The following is a 22,925-nucleotide window of genomic DNA, read 5'->3' as shown; positions in this document are numbered from 1 at the left end:
TATGGGGTGGATTGACCTCTTTTTTTTTTGTGATTTCATGGTCCCCAGGATCCTGTTTGGCTTAAAGGAGAAAATTGTCGCCCATAGTGCCGGCAGTAAAAAAAAATAAAGATGTACATACCTTCCTCCGCTCCCCCCGGGCCTCCAGCAACCGGCTCCGGTCTCCGCCGTGATCCACTTCCTGGTTGCCGGTGGTCGGATGAATCATACTGCGCTCAGCCAATCACCAGCCGCAGCGAAGTCAGACTCGGCCGGCGATAGGCTGAGCGGCAGTGTGAAAACGCTTCAGGACACAAAATTCTTCACTACACTGGCACCTGCGGCCAGGGCCGAAAACGTCAAACTGCCGCTCAGCCTATCGCCGGCCGAGTCGGGACTTCACTGCAGCCGGTGATTGGCTGAGCGCAGTAAGACTCTCCAACCCCCGCCAACCAGGAAGAGGATCACGGCGGAGGCCAGAGCCAGTTACTGAAGGCCCCGGGGGAGCGGAGGAAGGTATGTACATCTTTATTTTTTTTACTGCCAGCACTATGGGCGACAATTTTTACATTCCGGAGTTCTCCTTTAAGCCAACAGCTGATCACAGGGGTCTTGGCTTATTCTTGTCTTTCCTGACAAGCATGGAAGTGTGTGGTCCAGCTGTACATGCCTCCGTGCCAGCGTTGGATACGTCCCCTGTTGTCACATGATCTCAGCAGTCTGCAGACAGCAGGGGACATATTGAATGCTGGCGTGGAGGCAATGTACAGCTACACTGCACACATCAGGCGGCTGGCTTGTCAGGGAAGATAAGAAGCCATGCCCCCTGTGATCAACTGTTGTCTCGAGCCGAACAGGATCCTGGGAAAAGCTTGAGACAACAGTCATCAAGAGACCTGAGGAATGCTAAACCAGTGGTTGATCCACCACACACACGTAAGGCAAGTAATGTACTTAAGAGAGGTACTCTTTCAAATCAACTGGTGATAGAAAGTTAAACAAATTTGTAAATTACTTGTATTTAAAAATGATAATCCTTCCAGTACTTATCAGCTGCTGTATGCTCCAGAGGAAGTTGTATAGTTCTTTCCAGTCTGACCACAGTGCTCTCTGCTGACACCGTATCAGGAACTGTCCAGAGCAGGAGGGGATTGCTATGGGGATTTGCTCATACTCTGACACTTCCTGACATGGACAGAGGTGTCCGCAGAGAGCATTGTGGTCAGACAGCAACTGAGGAGAATTGGAAAAGGTTAGTATTTATTTTTACACCATACCCAGTCATGTATAATGATTTAGAGCCCCCAACAACCCCCTTAAAGTGTTACTGTCATTGGAAACAACTTTCTTCCATTTAATACTTCCTTAAAAACTAAAAATTTTCCCAATAAACTTGATTTAAAAATTTGATTGCTAGAGATGTGAAAAACAGGTTTAAAAAATATGGCCACTAGGGGTCTCTGTCTTTTTAATTTTGCAAACAAACCCAGAAAATTCTGCCTTTTTGGTCCTTTTCTTTAAAAAAAGGGCCAAACTATGTGAGGGGAGGGGGGAGGGAGGTGTGGTTATCTCCATGCGGTTCCTCAGTGCACAGACAAGACCCAGACAGCCTGCAGTCTTTAAGAAGAGAAGAATTCACATGCACAGTTATTTGCAATACAAGGTGCTAAACTATTATTTATATGCAAAATGGTTTCTCTTTGGTCATTTTATGGACCTATTTCTTGTGTATGTGCACCATATAGGTTCCACATGGCTGCTTTACAGTTATAAAAAGCATGCACTTTGGTTACAAAGCTGTGATTAATTTAAAAATCTTTTTTTTTGTCAGATTTTTCTTCTGTCCTTGCACCATATAGTTTCACATGGTTGCATTATAGTTATATAGAGCATGCATTCAGTCAATATGCTTTGCAAATGTAAAAATTTTGTGCTGACCTCATGACAAGAGAGAGGGGGAGGAGGAGAGGAGCTTATCATACTCCTGGGGAAACACCCCTCAGCCTCTGAGAGGAATTCAGAAGACTGATCACAGATATACATAGATCAAAAGGTATTTTACTTATTAACAGATGCACATTATTATAGTTCTCAGGGCACATTACCACACTGATTTAAGCATTTTTTTTACATTTTCTTTATAATGACAGTAACGCTTTAAGGATGCTGCAAAACTTCTTTGTGACCCCCTAAGAGTAATTACACTGGCTCTCATGTACCTAAACTTTCATTAAGGAGTTATCCTTACTTAAATAAAAAAATAATAAAAAAAACTTTGACGTTAAGCTGAAAAATTTTCCTCTCCTAGGATCCCCGTAATGATTAGTAATTGTTAATTTCCCAGTGGTACAACCACAGGTTGTCGTCATATTACAGGACAGGTGCTCCATAGCGAGATAACTACTTTCTACTAGCGAAGAGTTGAGCCTTTACGAACTAAGAATTCCCTAGTGGGTAAAGGAAAATTAGTTTTCTATCTAGAAAACCCCTTGCATGGGACTTCTTGGAATCTGTCTGATCATGTGAGTCTCGGAGCAATTCTCGAGCTATGAGTTTGCTTGAGAAGTTAAAAGGTATCATGCCACTGAATCGAAGAGGGACTATTTCTTAAAGGAAAATGTTGCCTTGTAATTTCCTAGCAACCATTTTTGTAAACGGAAGACTAAATCCTGTTTGATGTGGGCAACAGTGTCCTTTTTTGGATGCTTGTTGAACTAATTTGTATGAATGGTTTTAGCAATAGATGAACTCCAAAATCTTTAAAGTGGTAATTGGCCCTTTCTAAAGGTGTTTGAAAACATTTATGGCAACATGTAGTAAGCAAGCAAGCAGTGTATGGCATTCTGAATATGCTGTATTTTGTCAAGCTTACAGTGTAATAAATTCAGTACATTGCTATCGCTGAGAGGCTGGGGTCCAATGTATTCATGGGTTCACATTACGGAATTTCTAAGAAATTCAGCTCAGAAATGATGGTGCAGCAGTCTCCCATAGTTTTCAATGGGATTCTGCTGCTCAGTACACAATGCTGAATTTTCGAAGCATACAATTCCAATTCTGGAATTCATTCTTTTAACAGAAAGTGCTTTGATATACATTGCTTCTATGGAGACAGTGTATGTCTGAGTGGTCCTAGAGCCAACTGATCAGTTGGCCCTCACAACAGACAGAAGATTCTGTAATGTGAAACCAGCCATATAAGGTCCATGCTGATGACTGAAAGTGTTTACATATGCACAGTACATACAGCAGCAGGAGGGCAGGAAAAGTTCTATCTCATGAATTCATTGGACTATTAAGAATGGGTTTACAAAACTGAATTGTCACAGCATGGATAGTGTTAGAATAGTGGCATGTATTACTTAGAGAAGATGTGTGCTTTGTGACATGGTGCAATATCCTACTGGAAATAGCCATCAGAAGATGGATGCACTGTAATCATAAAAGGATGGGCATGGTTAGCAACAATACTCATGTAGGTTGTTGTGTATAAACCCTACTTAATCAGTACTATGGGGCCCAAAGTGTGCCAAGAAAATGTCCCCCACAGCATTACACAATCACCACCAGCCTGAACCATTGATTTAAGGCAGGATGGGCCCAAACTTTTGTGTGGTTTATGCCAAATTCTGACTCTGAAATCTGAATATTGCAGCTGGAATCGAGACTCATCAGACCGGGCAATGTTCTTTCAGTCTTCCATTGTTCAATTTTAGTTATCTTGTGCGAACTGTAGCCTTGGTTTCCCATTTTTCACTGACAGGAGTGGCTCCCGGCAAGGTCTTGAGTTTCTGTAGCCCATCTGCTTCAAGGTTCCATGTGCCGTACCTTCAGAGATGGTATAATGCATACCTTGGTTGTAACAAGTTGTCACGATGCCGGCTGGCAGGTAGTGGATCCTCTGTGCCAGAGAGGGATGACGAGGACCGCGCTAGTGGACCGGTTCTAAGCCACTACAGGTTTTCACCAGAGCCCGCCGCAAAGCGGGATGGTCTTGCTGCGGCGGTAGTGACCAGGTCGTATCCACTAGCAACGGCTCACCTCTCTGGCTGCTGAAGATGCTGAAGATAGGCGCGGTACAAGGGAGTAGGCAGAAGCAAGGTCGGACGTAGCAGAAGGTCGGGGGCAGGCGGCAAGGATCGTAGTCAGGGGCAACGGCAGGAGGTCAGGAACACGGACTAGGAACAGACAAGGGAACGCTTTCACTAGGCACAAGTGCAACAAGATCCGGCGAGGGAGTGCAGGGGAAGTGAGGTGATATAGGGAAGTGCACAGGTGGGAGCCAATTAAGCTAATTGGGAAGATTGGGCCAGGCACCATCATTGGTGCACTGGCCCTTTAAATCGCAGAGACCCGGCGCGCGCGCGCCCTAGGGAGCGGGGCCGCGCGCGCCGGGACAGGACCGAGGGAGAGCGAGTCAGGTACGGGGACCGGGGTGCGCATCGCGAGCGGGCGCTATCCGCATCGCGAATCGCATCCCGGCTGAAGGCGGGACCGCAGCGCACCCGGTCAGTGGATCTGACCGGGGCGCTGCAACAACGAAGATGAGGCGAGCGCTCCGGGGAGGAACGGGGACCCGGAGCGCTCGGCGTAACAGTACCCCCCCCCTTGGGTCTCCCCCTCTTCTTGGGGCCAAAGAACCTGAGGAAAAAAAACTCGATTTTTCCGTGATGAGGTCCGATGCAAATTAGGAGGGGTTCTGTGTGGAAACGTACGAGACAGTCCAATCTTTTATTGTAAAAACAATAGATGTAGAGGGGTCTGGCGAGACTGGTCACAGGAACGTAGAACCTGTTGATGAGAGAGGCCAAAAAAATTTTTCCTGCAGATCCGGAATCCAAGAAGAGCATAGTAGAGAAGGAGAAGGTAGAGGCAGATATCCGCACAGGCACAGTAAGGCGTGGAGAAGCAGAGTTGACATCAAGAACTGTGTCACCTTTGTGCGGAGTCAGCGTACGTCTTTCCAGGCGGGGAGGACGGATAGGACAATCCTTCAGGAAGTGTTCGGTACCGGCATAGTACAGGCAAAGATTCTCCATGCGGCGTCGTGTCCTCTCTTGAGGTGTCAAGCAAGACCGGTCAACATGCATAGCCTCCGCGGCGGGAAGCACAGGAACAGATTGCAGAGGACCAGAGGAGAGAGGAGCCGGAGAGAAAAAACGCTTCGTGCGAACAAAGTCCATATCCAGGCGGAGCTCCAGACGCCATCCGGAAGAACGCATGTCAATGCGAGTGGCTAGATGAATGAGTTCATGTAGGTCAGCAGGAGTCTCTCGTGCGGCCAGAACATCTTTAATGTTGCTGGATAGGCCTTTTTTAAAGGTCGCGCAGAGAGTCTCACTATTCCAGGACAACTCGTAAGCAAGAGCACGGAACTGAATGGCGTACTCGCCAACGGAAGAAACACCCTGGGCCAGGTTCAGCAGGGCAATCTCGGCTGAAGAAGCTCGGGCAGGTTCCTCAAAGACACTTCGAATTTCCGAGAAGAAGGAGTGTACAGAGGCAGTGACGGGGTCATTGCGGTCCCAGAGCGGTGCGGCCCATGACAGGGCTTTTCCAGACAGAAGGCAGAACACGAAAGCCACCTTAGACCTTTCAGTAGGAAACTGGTCCGACATCATCTCCAAGTGCTGGGAACATTGCGAAAGAAAGCCACGGCAATACTTAGAGTCCCCATTAAATTTGTCCGGCAAGGACAGGCAGAGGCTAGGAGTGGCCACTCGCTGCGGAGGAGGTGCAGGAGCTGGCGGAGGAGAAGATTGCTGGAGAAGTTGCGACTGAAGTTGGTGCGAAATGGTGGACATTTCCGACAGCTGACGGGTTAGAAGGGCGATCTGTCGGGCTTGCTGGGCGGCCACCGTGGTGAGGTCAGCGACAACTGGCAGAGGAACTTCAGCGGGATCCATGGCCGGATCTACTGTCACGATGCCGGCTGGCAGGTAGTGGATCCTCTGTGCCAGAGAGGGATGACGAGGACCGCGCTAGTGGACCGGTTCTAAGCCACTACAGGTTTTCACCAGAGCCCGCCGCAAAGCGGGATGGTCTTGCTGCGGCGGTAGTGACCAGGTCGTATCCACTAGCAACGGCTCACCTCTCTGGCTGCTGAAGATGCTGAAGATAGGCGCGGTACAAGGGAGTAGGCAGAAGCAAGGTCGGACGTAGCAGAAGGTCGGGGGCAGGCGGCAAGGATCGTAGTCAGGGGCAACGGCAGGAGGTCAGGAACACGGACTAGGAACAGACAAGGGAACGCTTTCACTAGGCACAAGTGCAACAAGATCCGGCGAGGGAGTGCAGGGGAAGTGAGGTGATATAGGGAAGTGCACAGGTGGGAGCCAATTAAGCTAATTGGGAAGATTGGGCCAGGCACCATCATTGGTGCACTGGCCCTTTAAATCGCAGAGACCCGGCGCGCGCGCGCCCTAGGGAGCGGGGCCGCGCGCGCCGGGACAGGACCGAGGGAGAGCGAGTCAGGTACGGGGACCGGGGTGCGCATCGCGAGCGGGCGCTATCCGCATCGCGAATCGCATCCCGGCTGAAGGCGGGACCGCAGCGCACCCGGTCAGTGGATCTGACCGGGGCGCTGCAACAACGAAGATGAGGCGAGCGCTCCGGGGAGGAACGGGGACCCGGAGCGCTCGGCGTAACACAAGTGGTTATTTAAGTTGCCTTTATGTCATCAACGAGGCATTTTCTTCCACACAAGTGGCGACCACTGGATATTTTCTCTTTTTCAAACCATTCTCTGTTAACTTTAGAGAGGGTTGCGTGTAAAAATCACAGTAGATCAGCAGTTGCTGAAATACCAGCCCATCTGGAACCAACAACCATGCCGTAGTCAAAGTTAGTTAAATACCCCTTCTTCCCCATTCTGATGCTTAGTTTAATCTTCAGTAAGTTGTCTTGACCATATTCACATACATCGAGTTTCTACCATGTGATTGATTGTTTAGCTATTTATGTTAACATGCAATTGTGCCTAATAAAGTGGCCTGTCAATGTATATGTGTATTTGGGTAGGAGAAATATGTGTCAGAACCCACACTGCACTGCACAGTAGAAACTAGCCAGAGATCTTAAAGCTGTAAATTCCACATGGTGGCGGCTGTTTGTTGAACCAGTAGTCCGTTCTAGAAGTCCATTAAAACAGCACAGATATACTATTATAAATGAAGCACACTGATTGTAATTTCCGTATTTGGTGCTCTTATTATGAATTGGGTTGTAAAACCATATTACGTCCCTTTACTACTGGTCCTTAGCTATCCATGTGAGGTCTTACCAATATAACATGCATATCCCTAGTGTCAATCCTTGTTGGCCAGTACCTCAGGTCAAACTTTCGGTCTTTTGCAGAGGTTATGACTTACAAACATAAGCCTACTCCCTGATGTGTGCACTTATTAGCAATACTGGATCCTGAGCACTTAAAGAAATAAGCCTATTTGGTAGATGTATACCACATGGAAGAGGACACCCTGCAGGGGATGCTTAATGTCAGTTTGACGTTATTTCCACATGAGCACGTGCCTTTAGGAATACAGTCTCTTTTCTCTGGAGAACCTGCAGCAATACACAAATAGCATTTAAAAACAAATGGTGCTGGCCCCATGTCACTCATCTGGGTATAACAACATCAGTTATAGACTATTTTGGGTCTACACAATAATACTTGCTCAGAGGTAATTCTAATAGCTATGGGCAAGAAGTTAAATCATGGCCATTGCCCTTATGGTGGACTAACATGATCTATCTTTTGGTTTCAGGTAGTGGTGAATAATAAATAAAAGGACATTTAAAATAACCTGTGCAGGCCAAATACTTCATGGAGTTGCCATCCTTTAAATAAAAGTTTATTTTATTACAACAGAGTATTATCTCTTTATTAAGGGGTAGTGGCCAGTGTACGTAACAATTGCTGTAGTAAAGCTAGTAAGGTTTTTTTCATCTCAAATTACCATGATAAACTATGTGTAGACTAACCGTGCTTTCACCTGTCTCCTATGAGCACTCCTGACCTGCACTTCTTGGCCTGCTTACAGTATGAGCCTACTGAGGCCAGAATGGGCAGCTCTGTGCACCATGTGACTAACCACTTTGAATGTAGAGAGCGAACGGCACCTGTTCTAACTGGCGTGAAGTGGACACACAGTACAAAAAATCCAGGGCAGAGTTGACTGTAGAACAAAGAAGCAATGATCCCGCCTGTCCAAACGAAAAAGAAGCTTTATTGATGAAATTCAACAGCACATCACGCAGGTAAAATCAGCTACCACCATTTCAAGCACATTTCAAGCGCGTCTGATGTTGTGGCTGTGTGATGTGCATCTTAGGGGATAATATGTCTGATCGTGGGGGTCCCGCCACTGGGGACCCCCGCAATATAGCATGCGGCACCCACCTGTTTCTCGTCCGGAAGCGCTGGAGGGTCTGGGTCGCGACCACGGGAACAGAAGTCTGTAACATCACGACTCCGCCCTCGTGTGACAGCACGCCCCGTCCCCTCAATGCAAGTTTATGGGAGGGGACGTGACGGGGGCAGAGTCGTGATGTCACGGACTTCCGTTCCCGCAGTCGCGACCCAGACCCTCCAGCGCTTCCGGACAAGAAACAGGTGGCTGCCGCATGCTATATTGCGGGGGTCCCCAGTGGCGGGACCCCCGCGATCAGACATCTTATCCCCTATCCTTTGGATAGGGGATAAGATGTCTAGGGGTGGAGTACCCCTTTAAACCACAACAAAGTCACAGGAAAAAGACACTGTTAGAAGATGCACTGATTTCATTTATGGTCCCTGAGGTAGAAATGATGCCCCCCCCCCCCCCCCCCCACCGCCACCACCACCACCAACCTCTGACAGATGATCAACCAGTGCAACAATATGTAGACATATAGGGGATCCACCACACATGACTGCCCTGCCAACATAGCCCAATGGCAAATGGGCAGTTCTTTAGCACTGATCTAAGACACTACTATAGGAGAGAAAAAAAGAAAAAATGCACGTTGGTCCTGGATAAAGATGGACTACAATGGTAAGAGCACTCAAACAATAGTTGGAAATTCAGTGTTTTCTTTTCTAGCAATATGCACATGTTGGCTAATTATTTTCAATGGGTGATACTTTGTATATGAGATGTAATTCTATGAAATATGATAGTCCCTTCATTCATACATACTGTTTTCTATTCTTCATGTATGCAGGATTAAGTTAGTGCTGGAACATACCCAAGACAGCTTTATATGTAGTTATAAAAAGAAACAGAAGCTAGTAGTAGTGTAGTAAATCTTCATATCAATTATTCTCTCCAACAGTGGAACACACCAGAGCATGATTTAACATATTTTACTAGTATTTTTGCGTACGGCACGGTGAAAACTGTCCTGCAATGAGGGTTATACACTGGAGTTTAGCAAGGTTTACACTACTGTATTTTTCGCCGTATAAGACGCACTTTTTCTTCCCCAAAACTGGGGGGGAAAGTTGGTGTGTCTTATACGGCGAATACACACCTATTGCGGCAGTCCCTGCGGCCATCAACGGCCGGGACCCGTGGCTAATACAGGACATCACCGATCACGGTGATGCCCTGTATTAACCCTTCAGATGCGGCGATCAAAGCTGACCAACGCGTCTGAAGCGAAAATAACACTAACCCGGCTGTTCAGTCGGGCTGTTCAGTCGCGGCGTCCCGAACAGCTTACAGGACACCGGGAGGGACCTTACCTGCCTCCTCGGTGTCTGCTCCGTGCCGGGATCTCCTGCATGGCCGGCGCTCTCCTTCGACGTCATCACGTCATCGCGCACGTCACGTCATCCAATAGGAGCGGCGTGCGTAGCGACGTGATGACGGCGACGGAGAGCGTGGATCCCGGGGAAGAAGATGTCCGGAGCGTCGGGGACACCACGGGACGTGGCAACAGCGATGGAGCGACATCCAGGGCAGCGGTGACGGGTCCGGAGCGGCAGGGACACGTGAGTACTACCTCCTATCCAGTGGTCTTCAACCTGCGGACCTCCAGATGTTGCAAAACTACAACTCCCAGCATGCCCGGACAGCCGTTGGCTGTCTGGGCATGCTGGGAGTTGTAGTTTTGCAACATCTGGAGGTCCGCAGGTTCTGTTGGGTGCAGAATCTTTTTTTTTCTCGATTTTGCACCTTTAAAATAGGGTGCATCTTATATGCGGGTGCGTCCTATAGGGTGAAAAATATGATATATTTGACCTCTGCATTTGGTGTAAGAAGTTTTCCCAATATAAACGTCTAACTTATCAATGCAAAATTATACTGTGTGACACGTGTCAAGTGGCGAAAACTAAACCTAATATGAAATGTTTCGTCTGTAAACTGCACATTCTTTTATTACTTTGCACATAATTCCTTTTTCTCTATGTATGTGACACGTAGTTAACATATTTTATTCTTCAAAGCGTCATTCCTTAATGTTTAGTTGTTCTTTTTGTACCTGTGGTCTACGATTGTGACTTGCAGAGTAGGTGCAGCATCCTCCGGTATCCTGACCTAGACATTAAATTGGAGATTCCTTCTAGTGAAAGAAAAACACAGCAGCCCAGGGAGCAGAGAGGCCCTAGGTGTGGTAATTTAAGACGGCAGGGCGGTAACCATGAATAAACCCTTTCACTCTGGTCCAGCTAAACAGGCCGCTGCCATAGAAGCCCAAGAATTTCAAGGATTCCATTGCAGGAGGTAGAAGAAAACACTAGGGGAAATATGAAGACACAGGCCGGCATTTATCATTGTAGGTGTAAGTGAAGCTTTTATTTACACCTTTTTTTGTGTGCTGGTAATGTGTAGGAACGCCAAATTTATTAAATGGTCACAGAGGATTTGATAAATTTTGTGCAGGTCACATTTTCTGGACTTTCTCTCTTCACATACACCAAAAAGTCTGGGCTGGTGTAGTTTTCGAGACTTTTCAGTGGCTTTGCACCTTTTTTTGCGCCTTTTCACAAAAAGGTGCAGTTCATATAACATGTCTATATCTTGGGGGAAATTTATCAAAACCTGTGCAAAGGAAAAGTTGCCCAGTTGCCCCTAGCAACCAATCAGATAGCTTCTTTCATTTTGCAGAGGCCTTGTTAAAAATGAAAGAAGCGATCTGATTGGTTGCTATGGGCAACTGGGAAACTTTTCCTCTGCACAGGTTTTGATAAATCTCCCCCAAGGGGGGAGATTTATCAAAACCTGTGCAGAGGAAAAGTTTCCCAGTTGCCCATAGCAACCAATCAGATCGCTTCTTTCACTTTGCAGAGGCCTTGTTAAAAATGAAAGAAGCAAGCTGATTGGTTGCTATGGGCAACTGGGAAACTTTTCCTCTGCACAGGTTTTGATAAATCTCCCCCCTTGTGTATTGCCAAAATCAGTGGATTGCAACTCAAAATCAGCAGAAATGTGTAAACAAAAAGGCACAAATAAACCCTTCTTGCGCCTTTTTTGCGCCTTTTCTAGACACAAAGAACAGTCTAAAGACAATGATAAATGTCGGCCACATAGTTTAGGAGGATCATTAAAACATAATTCTAATATTGCTCTAGAAACTAAGAATTTAAATAGTTCTTTGAGTTATACAGGGATTCATTAGATGGGGTTAATAATGCAAGATGATATATGGAAATAGTGTTTTTGTTTAACCAGTCATTAAATGCAAGCTATTTCCCACGCATATAAGGGTTATTTTTTTACTATATTTACCAAGACTGCCAAAGGTTAATCCATTAGAAAATCAACAGTGGACTAACCAGTAACCACTATACTTATGGGCACTGACAGATTATCTCTGTAGCAAAATTTCACATACATCTCCGTAAAATGAGAAACAACTGAGCCATTGAACCTCATTGTGAGTTTTATAAACTCTGCATATATATATATAAACAAGGCCAATTGTGGGAGCAGCATGAATGAGTGAAGTGTATGGAATGCCTTTCTATAACTCTGCCTGGCTTTTACACACTCCGTCACTAGTTTGTTCATTCTCGTGTCTGACTCGAGGTGAATGAATGAACATAACAAACATTTTTTAGGAACAAAAGTACACAAAACAACGTCAAACAGAATGCTGCTTGTGTTAAATACCACACAAGCCAGGCAGCTGTGTCCTTTCCACAATCTTTAGTTATGTACTGGACACTTTACTTCTATGATAACCAGGGAAGAGTAAAGTAACTATGCAGATTCAATTTCTTCTTTGCTTGTTAAAGGGGTACTCTACCCCTAGACATCTTATCCCCTATCCAAAGGATAGGGCATAAGATGTCTGATCGCGGGGGTCCAGCTGCTGGGGACCCCCACAATATAGCATGCAGCACCCACCTCATCTGCTTCAGGAACCGCTGGAGGTTCTGGCTCCCGACCACGGGGACGGAAGATTGGGACGTCACGACTCCGCCTCTGTGTGATGTCACGCCCCGCCCCCTCAATGCAAGTCTATGGGAGGGGGCGTGGTGGCTGGGAGGGGGCGGGACCACCGCGATCTGGCATCTTATCCCCTATCCTTTGGATAGGGGATAAGATGTCTAGGGGGGGGGGAGTAGCCCTTTAAGAAAGCCTGCTACTTATTTCTCTTATGAGCAAAGAGATCAAGATTCATTGCATAGCCTGCTTTCCAGCTGCACATTATCCATCCATTTAGGTACATGACATCTTGTGTTGTCATTCATGAACTATGCTTGCACATAAAGTCCTGAAATAGTTGATAAATAGCAGGACCGGAACTACCATAAGGCAGCTTGAGCAGCTGTCTTAGGGCACCGGTGGTGGAGGCACAGAAAAATCTGAATCCCTTGCCCCTGAGAGGCACCTGCTCTCTCTGCTTTCTGCTCCTATATGTCAAAGCGGTGCAGCACTCACTCTGCAATTCTCAAGCGATGACGTCATCTCATCGCGCATGGCTTGCTGAAGGAAGTTCTCTGCCGAAACCTGGACTTCAGGGAGGAAGAGGTGAAGGCAAATTTTGTATTATTTTTTGGGAGATGACCCATCTAACTACTGGGGGGGTGCTGCAATACCTATGCACTGGGGGGCTGCAATACCAAACTACTTTGGGGGGGGGGGCTGCAGTACCTATCTAACTTATGGGGGGGGGGCTGCAGTACCAATAAAACTACTAGCTTACCTTTTTAACTGCTTGGGGCTACCCTACATCTACTAATTGGGGGGGGGGGGGGTTGGAGAGAGAGGATAGATCATTTTCCTACATATCTAGCTGGGGGATTCCCTACCTACCTACTGGAGCCATCTTTGGGCCTTATACAAAAGGTTTTTTTAACAAGAAGGATCAGTGTTGCCAAAATACAATACCAACATTACTTTTAAATCTGTCCTGGAAAATAAAATTTGCAATCTGAGCGTTTGCTGTGACACAACAGATTAAAATTGTCCCTGATGGGTGTAACTATAGAGGTAGCAGAGGTAGCAGTCGCACTGGGGCCCTGGGGCCTAAAGAGGCCCCAAAGTACAACTGCACCATAAGAGACCAGTATTATATTTGGCATATGGGGCCCTGTTGCAGATTTTGAATCTGGGCCCAAAAGCTACAAGCTACCCCTCTGGTCTGGGGATATTGCTGTGGGCAATACTGACAAAATTTGCTACACTAGGTTTTCTTCAAAACAGTCTAGGCAATTAGTTAGGTTCTAATTTGTCAAGACCAATTACTCAACTGATATAAAAAAAGAAGCAAGGTTTAGAGATTACTGGAGATTTTAGATAACAATGGGTGTCATAAATAACTAAATTAGCCTATTGTGAAGTTGCTATCAATTTCGGGTTGCGGTGCTCAACATTGTCAGACATCATGCATGACATTTGCTCTAAACTATATGGTAATGACATCATGAAGTAACAAAGAATATACTTGTAAACTTGTACTTGTAATCCCTAATTGTGCTTTTAACACCCTTGCCTCTTATTCTAATTGACTAACGCTACAATTATATTGGATACTGACTCACATGACCTTCTCATCTAACCTGTTCTCTTTCCTGCTGCAAAGGGGAAGTTCTACTGGATTGCTAAAAGGGTACAGGAGGCACAGTACTTCTCTGTGCTCAGAGTCCCTCACTCACATAGATGCTATTATATTTATCTGGCCCCACATCTCGGACTTAATATTTTTTTTAGCAGCGGACTAAATATTTTTAACATATGCAAACATGCATGAGTTAAGCTGCTACAGGTTCTGTGTACCAAGGCTGGGACAATGTCTTCTTTCTCTTCTGAAAGCATCTGCCATCACTAAAGCTGTTGCTCTTTTCACTTGAAGTGGGAATCATTTTGGGTTTCATTTTTGCCTTGCCTGATTCTGAGAATTCTTATGCCCCACACCTGTTAACTTGAACAAGGTAATGTCAAAATGTTATAGAAAAATAGCATAGACTTAAAAGAGTTTAAATATCTTTAAATATGTGGGCAAATGTTTAACATACAATAATATTTGACACTTACTAATGTACCTTCTAAAACTGAAATGTCACTGTAAATCAGTGTCACGTGACCAAACTCCTGGTGTTTATCTCCTGCTTGAGTGATATTTTGTAGTCTGAACATGTAGTCATCTCATCCTTTCTACCTCCTTGTGGCATGGGTTGTCACATGTCTCTTATCTCCACTGTAAACTTCCTGCCCTCCCCCCTCCCTGTCTCTGTAGAGATTGTGTTTACCATGCTGGGCAGCATATTTTCAAGAACTGAGCTATGTTATGTGTGTGAAGACATTAGGTAATTACAGCACTAAACTACAATTAGAACCTTTACATTGATAATACTGAAACAGCAAGACCAATCAAAATATATTGGATAATTTAGGCCTATCTGCCACCATTGTGACAACATCCACAGGCTAATTTATACAGAATTACCAAAATCATAGACGTGCCTAAAACTTTATCTTTATGAATGTTCATTAAAAAAAAACATCCAAAACAATTATGTGAAAGTTCATTAAAAAACATCCAAAACAAAATGAGAAGATAAGAAATCAAAGATAGTTAAAACTCTGGCTTTTACTTACTCAGACTTACTCAGTATGTCCACTATCTGAATTGGACCATACGGCACTGTTACTCCATAGGTTGCAGGAGTTACCTCACTGTCCTCTATTTCACACCAAATGTATATCATATATATACCATAGGGTACTAGATCTCTTAATAGTGAAACACAATCTGTAGTGTTCCTAAAAGGTTATAACTCCAGTTATCAAACAAAGTAATTAGTATATTTTCAGTGATCTACTTAAATGGTCTTATTGTTTAAAAAAAAAAAAACGCTCCCTAAGCATTTTTGCTGCCTGTTCTGGCAGCTGCTTCAGGGAAGACTACAACAACAAACACCATAGGAGTGAAGACAGTAAAACATGAATTAAGTAAATTCCATTAGAGTCAACATAGTAAAGTGTGAATTAAAGGGGTACTCCGGTGAAATCAACTGGTGCCAGAAAGTTAAACAGATTTGTAAATTACTTCTATTAAAAAATCTTAATTCTTCCTGTACTTATTAGCTGCTGATTACTACAGTGGAAATTCTTTTCCATTTGAAACACAGAGCTCTCTGCTGACATCATGAACACAGTGCTCTCTGCTGACATCTCTGTCCATTTTAGGAACTGTCCAGAGTAAAAGAAAATCCCCATAGCAAACATATGCTGTTATGGACAGTTCCTAAAATGGACAGAGATGTCAGCAGAAAGCACTGTGCTCATGATGTCAGCAGACAGTTCTGTGTTATAAAAAGAAAAGAATTTCTGCTGTAGTATTCTGCAGCTAATAAGTACAGGAAGGATTAAGATTTTTTAATAGAAGTAATACACATCTGTTTAACTTTCTGGCACCAGTTGATTTAAAAAAAATATATATAGTTTTTCACCGGAGTACCCCGTTAAGTAGATTCATAAATACCTAGGAGATTATAATCTGCAGGTATCAGGAACATCATACTCATGAATTAGGAGGACTAGGAGGTGATAGATACTGTGATTGTAATTTCTATAAGCTCCATGGGTTAAACATTCCCACAGGAAAATACAGCCCCATTGTACGGCTGAGAGTAGCCAATGGTATGCACTGTTTCCATTTACACTAGGCTGTGATTGTATACAGGGTAGTATAAGCGTTAAATGTAAACATCATATACTGGTCAAGCGGCATACCACAACTTCTAAACTCCTGGAGTCTTCTAAATGATGATCCCTGAGGATAAATGTAATCTACTTAATGCATGCTTTACTGTCTTGACTCTTATGGTGTTTTCTGTTATAGTCTCCCCTGAGGACGCGGCCAGAACAGACAATAAGATAATATGAGTATATTACTGTAAATATCCTTATTACTTTGTATGATTAACTAGAGATGCAATATTTGTAATTACCCAGTACTGACTTAAACACACCAATTAGGAGCACTACACATTTCCTCTCATTTACTATTGCAACCCCGACATGATCTTGTGCCAGAATTTAAAAAACCCTGACTAACTTTCCATTTTGCTAAGAAAACCCGAAAAAGCGGCATGGTTGCCGGGTAAAGGGGGCGTGGTCTCCTAAAAGGGGCGTGTCCCAGATATATTTTACAAAAAAACAGCATATTTACTAAGGTTTCCACATAAAATGTGGTGGATTTGAGCTGAGGAAAACCCCACAGATCAGAACATGTATAAAAAAAAGCAAAGTGTAGGGAAAGTGGAAAATGTAGGGAAACCTTAGTAAATACCGTGGAAGATAAATTGTAGGGAATTAAAACCCACAAAGAAACCTACACAACACTCTTAGTAAATAAGGGCCATTGTGTTTTCCTAGTGAGAGATCTAGTACCCTATGGTAAATATTACATACATTTGGTGTGAAATAGAGGACAGTGGGGTAACTCCTGCAACCTATGCAGTAACAGTGCCACATCGATCTTGGCTAATTTTGAGCTATGGCGGCATCATCTGGTGAGCGTTCAGAAACCTATAGATGAGTTTTTTCTACACTCAGATAACCCCTATAAATTTAGAGACTTTGCTTAATGGTTAAGGCTTCCTTCTTTGTTGTTTTAGCTTAATTATTGGTAGAGATGAGTGAATTTCCCACGATTCATTTCAAGTCTCATTTGTTGAATCTGATTGTCAGATTTGTTTCGTATTCGAATTCTAAAGCATGTAAAGTATGTACAGGAGCAAAGACTCCTGTCAGTGGAAGTTGCGAAGCACACAGCATTGTCAGATACCGGGTCATTCAATGTGAAGGGATGAAATGAATCCAACAATAATCACATTGGGGGAGATTTATCAAAACCGGTCCAGAGGAAAAGTTGCTGAGTTGCCCAGAGCAACCAATCAGATTGTTTCTTTCATTTTTAACAAGGGCTCTGCAAAATGAAAGAAGCGATCTGATTGGTTGCTATGGGCAACTCAGCAACTTTTCCTCTGGACAGGTTTTGATAAATCTCCCACATAAAGTTTAAATTCTATCCAATTAGATTTTTTTTTAAATGTCAAATTTGGAGCAATGATGTCAAATCAATTTTGTTATCTCTAGTAATTAGTTACATCCTAAAATATTGTTTCTAAAAGAAAAGAAAAAATTAATATTCACTCTGCCTGTTTAATGGAAGATAATAGGCTGCTTGTGCATGGTGTGGCCTAAAGGTAACGGCCATTTTCAATGCTTCCCCTATATTTCTAAGGAAAGAAGGGTCCATACTGCCACAACACCAGCGTAGTTTGTGCTAAATCACATTTGAGAACTGTAGTTGAGCCACTCCATGTATGAACAGCTTTAGTATACACAAATGTCGTACTGTTTGTCCAACATTTTGACAAGTAAAGATTATTTAGTAATGTTTCTGTTCTTTCTAAATAACTTTTGTTATAATAATTAGGCATGCGTTTCTTCTGACATTTGCGAAACCAATTACCAAATAGTTGGCAGCTGCCACTACTTTAGATATTCTAGCTACCTGGCTTCAGTGAAAGGTCTAGCTTTACTGCATTGTGTCCCTCAGCAATAGTCACTCATCTTTTTTTATAATTTGACTGGTTTTAGCTATAGACCGAAGGATGACCATTTATATATATATATATATATATATATATATATATATATAGATATATATATATATGTATATATATATATATATTTTTTTTTATCAATTCTTTATTTATTTTTCATAAGGTAGAGGTATATACAAAAATAAGACAGTGAAAACATATTGGTAATAACAAGAACATCGCGGTTGGCAATTAGTACAACCACCCACCCCCACCCCAGGAGTTGGGGCCGAGGGGAGAGGCCGCCATTTTAAAGGCCGACATGAGCATAACTCCTAAGCCAACAAATCCCCTATTTTCATCCGTCGGGGGAAACCATCTAATATCATTCCAGTAAAACCAGAAGCAAAGTAAAGACTTATAAAACATTGATCAAGTAACATGAGACAGAGAAAAACAACACAACACATAAACAACAGGGAGGGGAAAAAGATGCTCAAGTAAGAGCAGAGAGAGAGGTAGTAGTGAGAGAGAGAGGAGGTGCTAGTACAGGAAGCAATAAAAGGAAGGGATACAGAATATAGGAGGGCGATTAGGTAAGAAAAGGGAAGGGGGGGTTATGGGATGGGGAGAGAAAGGGTATGGGAGAAAAAGGGTGAATGAGAAGGGCGGAGGAACCAGGGTTAGTTGGAAACCAAAAATCGGAAATCAGAAATCAGAGGAAAGATTCAAGCAAAATTGTGGCAAGAGGGCGTGGATCCGAGTCCAACTAACAAGGCAAGGCAGCAACCTGTATGTAAGTGAGCCGCATTAAGGGGGGGATCTGTACGTCCGCCAAGCATTTTTTATATTATAACAGATTTTGGACCTGGTTATATTTTTCGCTACATGGCCACACAACATCACATTCAGTGCCTAACTGATACTGCAATGCAGTGGTAAAATAGTTGTAGAAAAGGATTAAATGGTAAGATCCCTGGTTTACATGCTCCACTTTTTTTTATTTATTTATAAAAAAAAAAATTTGGGCTCCGGTCCTTGTAGCAATGTAGACTTTAGACAAATGCCCAGTATGCCTAAAACCTGCCATGTTTGTGAATACATATTACTGGACCTGGGTAACTACTGCCTGGGAAACAAGTCATTTACTAACAATAGGAACATGTCACCTCTTCAGAATGACAAATTGTAAAATTTTGGCAACCAAATTCTGTCATTGTATAAAAGAAAATGCAGTTATCTCTGTAGTAAACATGCCAATGTGATAGGTCTGTAGAAAATGGGATTTTTCAATATCCGCCCTTTGCCTACAATCCTGTAGTCTATTATATTTTTACAGTAACATACCAATGTGCCACAGCAATACAGTCTTCTGTAAATGCCTCTTATATTTTATATAGTATATAGTTTAAATGGTCTTTTGCCTAATATGCATAGTAGTGACACATCAGAAGCCAAATCTTTTTTTCCCCTACATATAGGTAAAGGGGTTGGTTTTCGTGCTTCTTTAAACAACATCCACTTGGGAATTCTTAATGCAAATAAGTCTGATTGTCAAACATCACAGTGTGTTCTTGCATCTTTCCTGTGTCAGGCACCTAAGGGACTATTCACACGGCAGAATTTCCACTTGCGGAATTCCACCTCAAATTAAAGCCCATCGACTTCTATGGGATTCCGCACTCCCATTCACACTTCTGAATTTCCGCTTGCGGAATTCCGCAAGCGGAAATTCAGAAATGTGAATGGGAGTGTGGAATCCCATAGAAGTCTATGAGCTTTAATTTGAGGCGGAATTCCGCAAGCGGAAATTCTGCCGTGTGAATAGACCCCAACCCATTGTCATCCATAAGCACTGACTCTCATCTACTTTGTCATGTCTTCTTTGCTATTCCTATTAGTTAGCAAACATTTGGGGAAAATCCACGGTGTGGGGTCAAAATCTCTGTACTCCTTGAGTAATTGCTTGCAGTGGCCTTTGTTTGATCAGCACCTTCCAGCCATGCACAAGGTTGTCAATTATCTACTGCAAATAATACTGCATGGAAAAAGAAAACACGGTATCTATGCCTTCTGACAGTGGTATGGTCACCATCTGGACCCATTTTACTCACTACGAGCATTTCACAGCAGTTTAGAAGGAAGAGGCAGCATGCCAGCTACTCTCAACTGTTCTTTTACTTTAAAGAACATATTTTCCAACAGGAACAAAGTATCTATGTACTTTTGGTTTGTATGACTTCCAAGTGGCAGTATGCTGGTAGCTGCAGTTGTCAGTAGTATAAATTAAAAGTGACCAAATAGTAGATTGGGATCTACCAGTATACCTCAGAGAGGGGACTATGATCATATTTAAAGGATATATGGAAGATATTGCACTAGAGCAAGTGAAAAAAGTAAGGCTTCTTTGAACAAAGCATTTTATTGATCCGTTTGGGCCAGAAAAGATCCCAGAACAAACATCCCACTGATCCATAGGCCTCATTTGCCATATGTAGATCAAAAGAGCGTTCTTTAGGCCTCTTCAGAATTTGCACAGTGGACTGTACTATTATTCTATTATTTTTATTTTATTTTATTTATTTATATAGCGCCTACAGATTCCGCGGCGCTTACAATTATGGGGTACAAACAAAGACAAGTATCAGACATAATATTACACAATAACTATTCAAACAAGAGGTGTGGGGATATGTTGAGGATATGTTGGGGATATGTTGAGGATATGTTGAGGATATGTTGAGGATATGTTGAGGATATGTTGAGGATATGTTGGGGATATGTTGGGGATATGTTGGGGATATGTTGGGGATATTTTGCGGATATGTTGGGGATATGTTAAGGATATGTTGAGGATATGTTGGGGATATGTTGGGGATATGTTGGGGATATGTTGAGGATATGTTGAGGATATGTTGAGGATATGTTGGGGATATGTTGAGGATATGTTGAGGATATGTTGAGGATATGTTGAGGATATGTTGGGGATATGTTGGGGATGTGTTGAGGATATGTTGGGGATATGTTGGGGATATGTTGGGGATATGTTGGGGATATGTTGAGGATATGTTGAGGCCAATTAAAGAATGTTATAGGCCTGTCTGAAGAGATGTGTTTTTAGGCCACATTTGAAACTATATATGTTGTTGTTGAGTCTGAGGGATTGAGGGATAGCATTCAGAGATGCCCATTAAAAATGTATAGTACCCAATAGAGGGTTAACAATGGAGCCTATGTGTGACTAACACGACTAAGTGGCATCCTTAAAGGGGTACTCCCGTGGAAAACTTTTTTTTTTAAATCAACTGGTGCCAGAAAGTTAAACAGATTTGTAAATCACTTCTAATCTTAATCCTTCCAGTACTTTTTAGGGGCTGTATACTAAATAGAAATCCAAAAAAGAAATGCATTTCCTCTGATGTCATGACCACAGTGCTTGCTCTCTGCTGACCTCTGCTGTCCATTTTAGGAACTGTCCAGAGCAGCATATGTTTGCTATGGGGATTTTTCTCTGCTCTGGACAGTTCCTAAAATGGACATCAGAGGTCAGCAGAGAGCACTGGGGTCATGATATCAGAGGAAATGCATTTCTTTTTTTGTTTTCTCTTTAGTATACAGCCCCTAAAAAGTACTGGAAGGATTAAGATTTTTTTAATAGAAGTGATTTATAAATCTGTTTAACTTTCTGGCACCAGTTGATTTAAAAAAAAAAAAAAAAAAAAGTTTTCCATGGGAGTACCCCTTTAAACCATGCCAGGTTTTACAGAAAATTGAGCTGCCTTGCATATTCTTTCTTTCCAGAATTCCCAGTGGGGAATGGATGGCCTATAAGTCTTCACATGTCTTTATGACACTCCCCTCAAGGTGGAAACATTACCCTTTTTCTACCACAATTATAGGACCAGCCAGTCAGCACCCTGTTGTGTACTAACAAGGGACCAAACCCCCAAACAGTTGTCTGCAGATAGGTATTCTTTCCTGCTGGAGATATCTCTGGCTTGGCATACATTCACAGTAGGTTTTCAACACTCCTAGCTGAAGTATAACACTGACTTTAAAGGGGTACTCCGGTGAAAAACAATCTTTTTAAATTCAACTGGTGCCAGAAAGTTAAACAGATTTGTCAATTACTTCTGTTTGAAAATCTTAATACTTCCAGTACTTATCAGCTGCTGTATGTTCCAGAGGATGTTCTTTTCTTTTTGAAGTTATTTTCTGTCTGACCACAGTGCTCTCTGTTGATGCCTCTGTCTGTGTCAAGAACTGTCCATAGCAGGAGCAAATCCCCATAGCAGACCTATCCTGCTCTTGACATGGACAGAGGAGTCAGCATAGAGCACTGTGGTCAGACAGAAAATAAATTAAAAAAGAAAAGAACTTCCTATGGAGCATACAGCAGCTGATAAGTACTGGATGAGCTAAGATTTTTAAATAGAAGTAATTTACAAATCTGTTTAACTTTCTGTCACCAGTTGATTTAAAAAAAAGTTCTCCTTTAAAGGGGTACTCCGCCCCTAGACATCTTATCCCCTATCCAAAGGATAGGGGATAAGATGTCAGATCGCCGGGGTCCCGCTGCTGGGGACCCCGGGGATCGCTGCTTCAGCACCCCGCTATCATTACTGTGCAGAGCGAGTTTGCTCTGTGCGTAATGACGGGCAATACAGGGGCCGGAGCATAGTTACATCATGGCTCCGCCCCTCGTGATGTCACGGCCCGCCCCCGTCAATACAAGTCTATGGGAGGGGGCGTGGCGGTCGTCACGCCCCCTGCCATAGACTTGCATTAAGGGGACGGGCCGTGATGGCATGAGGGGCGGAGCCATGACGTCACGCTGCTCTGGCCCCTGTATTGGCCATCATTACGCACAGAGCAAATTCGCTCTGTGCAGTAATGATGCCGCAGAGGCGATCCCCGGGGTCCCCAGCAGCGGATAGGGGATAAGATGCCAGGGGAAAGC

At 43.6% G+C, this 22,925-nt stretch overlaps 1 protein-coding gene across 10 annotated transcripts in view; it reads right to left on the bottom strand.

Moving 5' to 3' along the window:
• ZNF469 (zinc finger protein 469) overlaps nt 1-22,925 on the bottom strand; it is a 607,005-nt gene that overhangs the window by 124,111 nt on the left and 459,969 nt on the right. Inside the window, exon 1 of one of the 10 annotated variants that reach the window (XM_056525562.1) lies at nt 10,444-10,552. The exons of the other annotated variants lie outside the window; for them this stretch is intronic. The gene's annotated coding sequence lies outside the window, so the exon portion shown is untranslated. Of the gene's footprint in view, nt 1-10,443; nt 10,553-22,925 lie in introns of those variants that run through there. 10 annotated transcript variants of the gene reach the window in all.

The sequence above is a fragment of the Hyla sarda genome, chromosome 6 (assembly GCF_029499605.1).
Source record: "Hyla sarda isolate aHylSar1 chromosome 6, aHylSar1.hap1, whole genome shotgun sequence".
In the NCBI taxonomy this organism is placed as follows: Eukaryota; Metazoa; Chordata; class Amphibia; order Anura; family Hylidae; genus Hyla; species Hyla sarda.
This window is presented reverse-complemented; position numbering and strand designations above follow the sequence as displayed.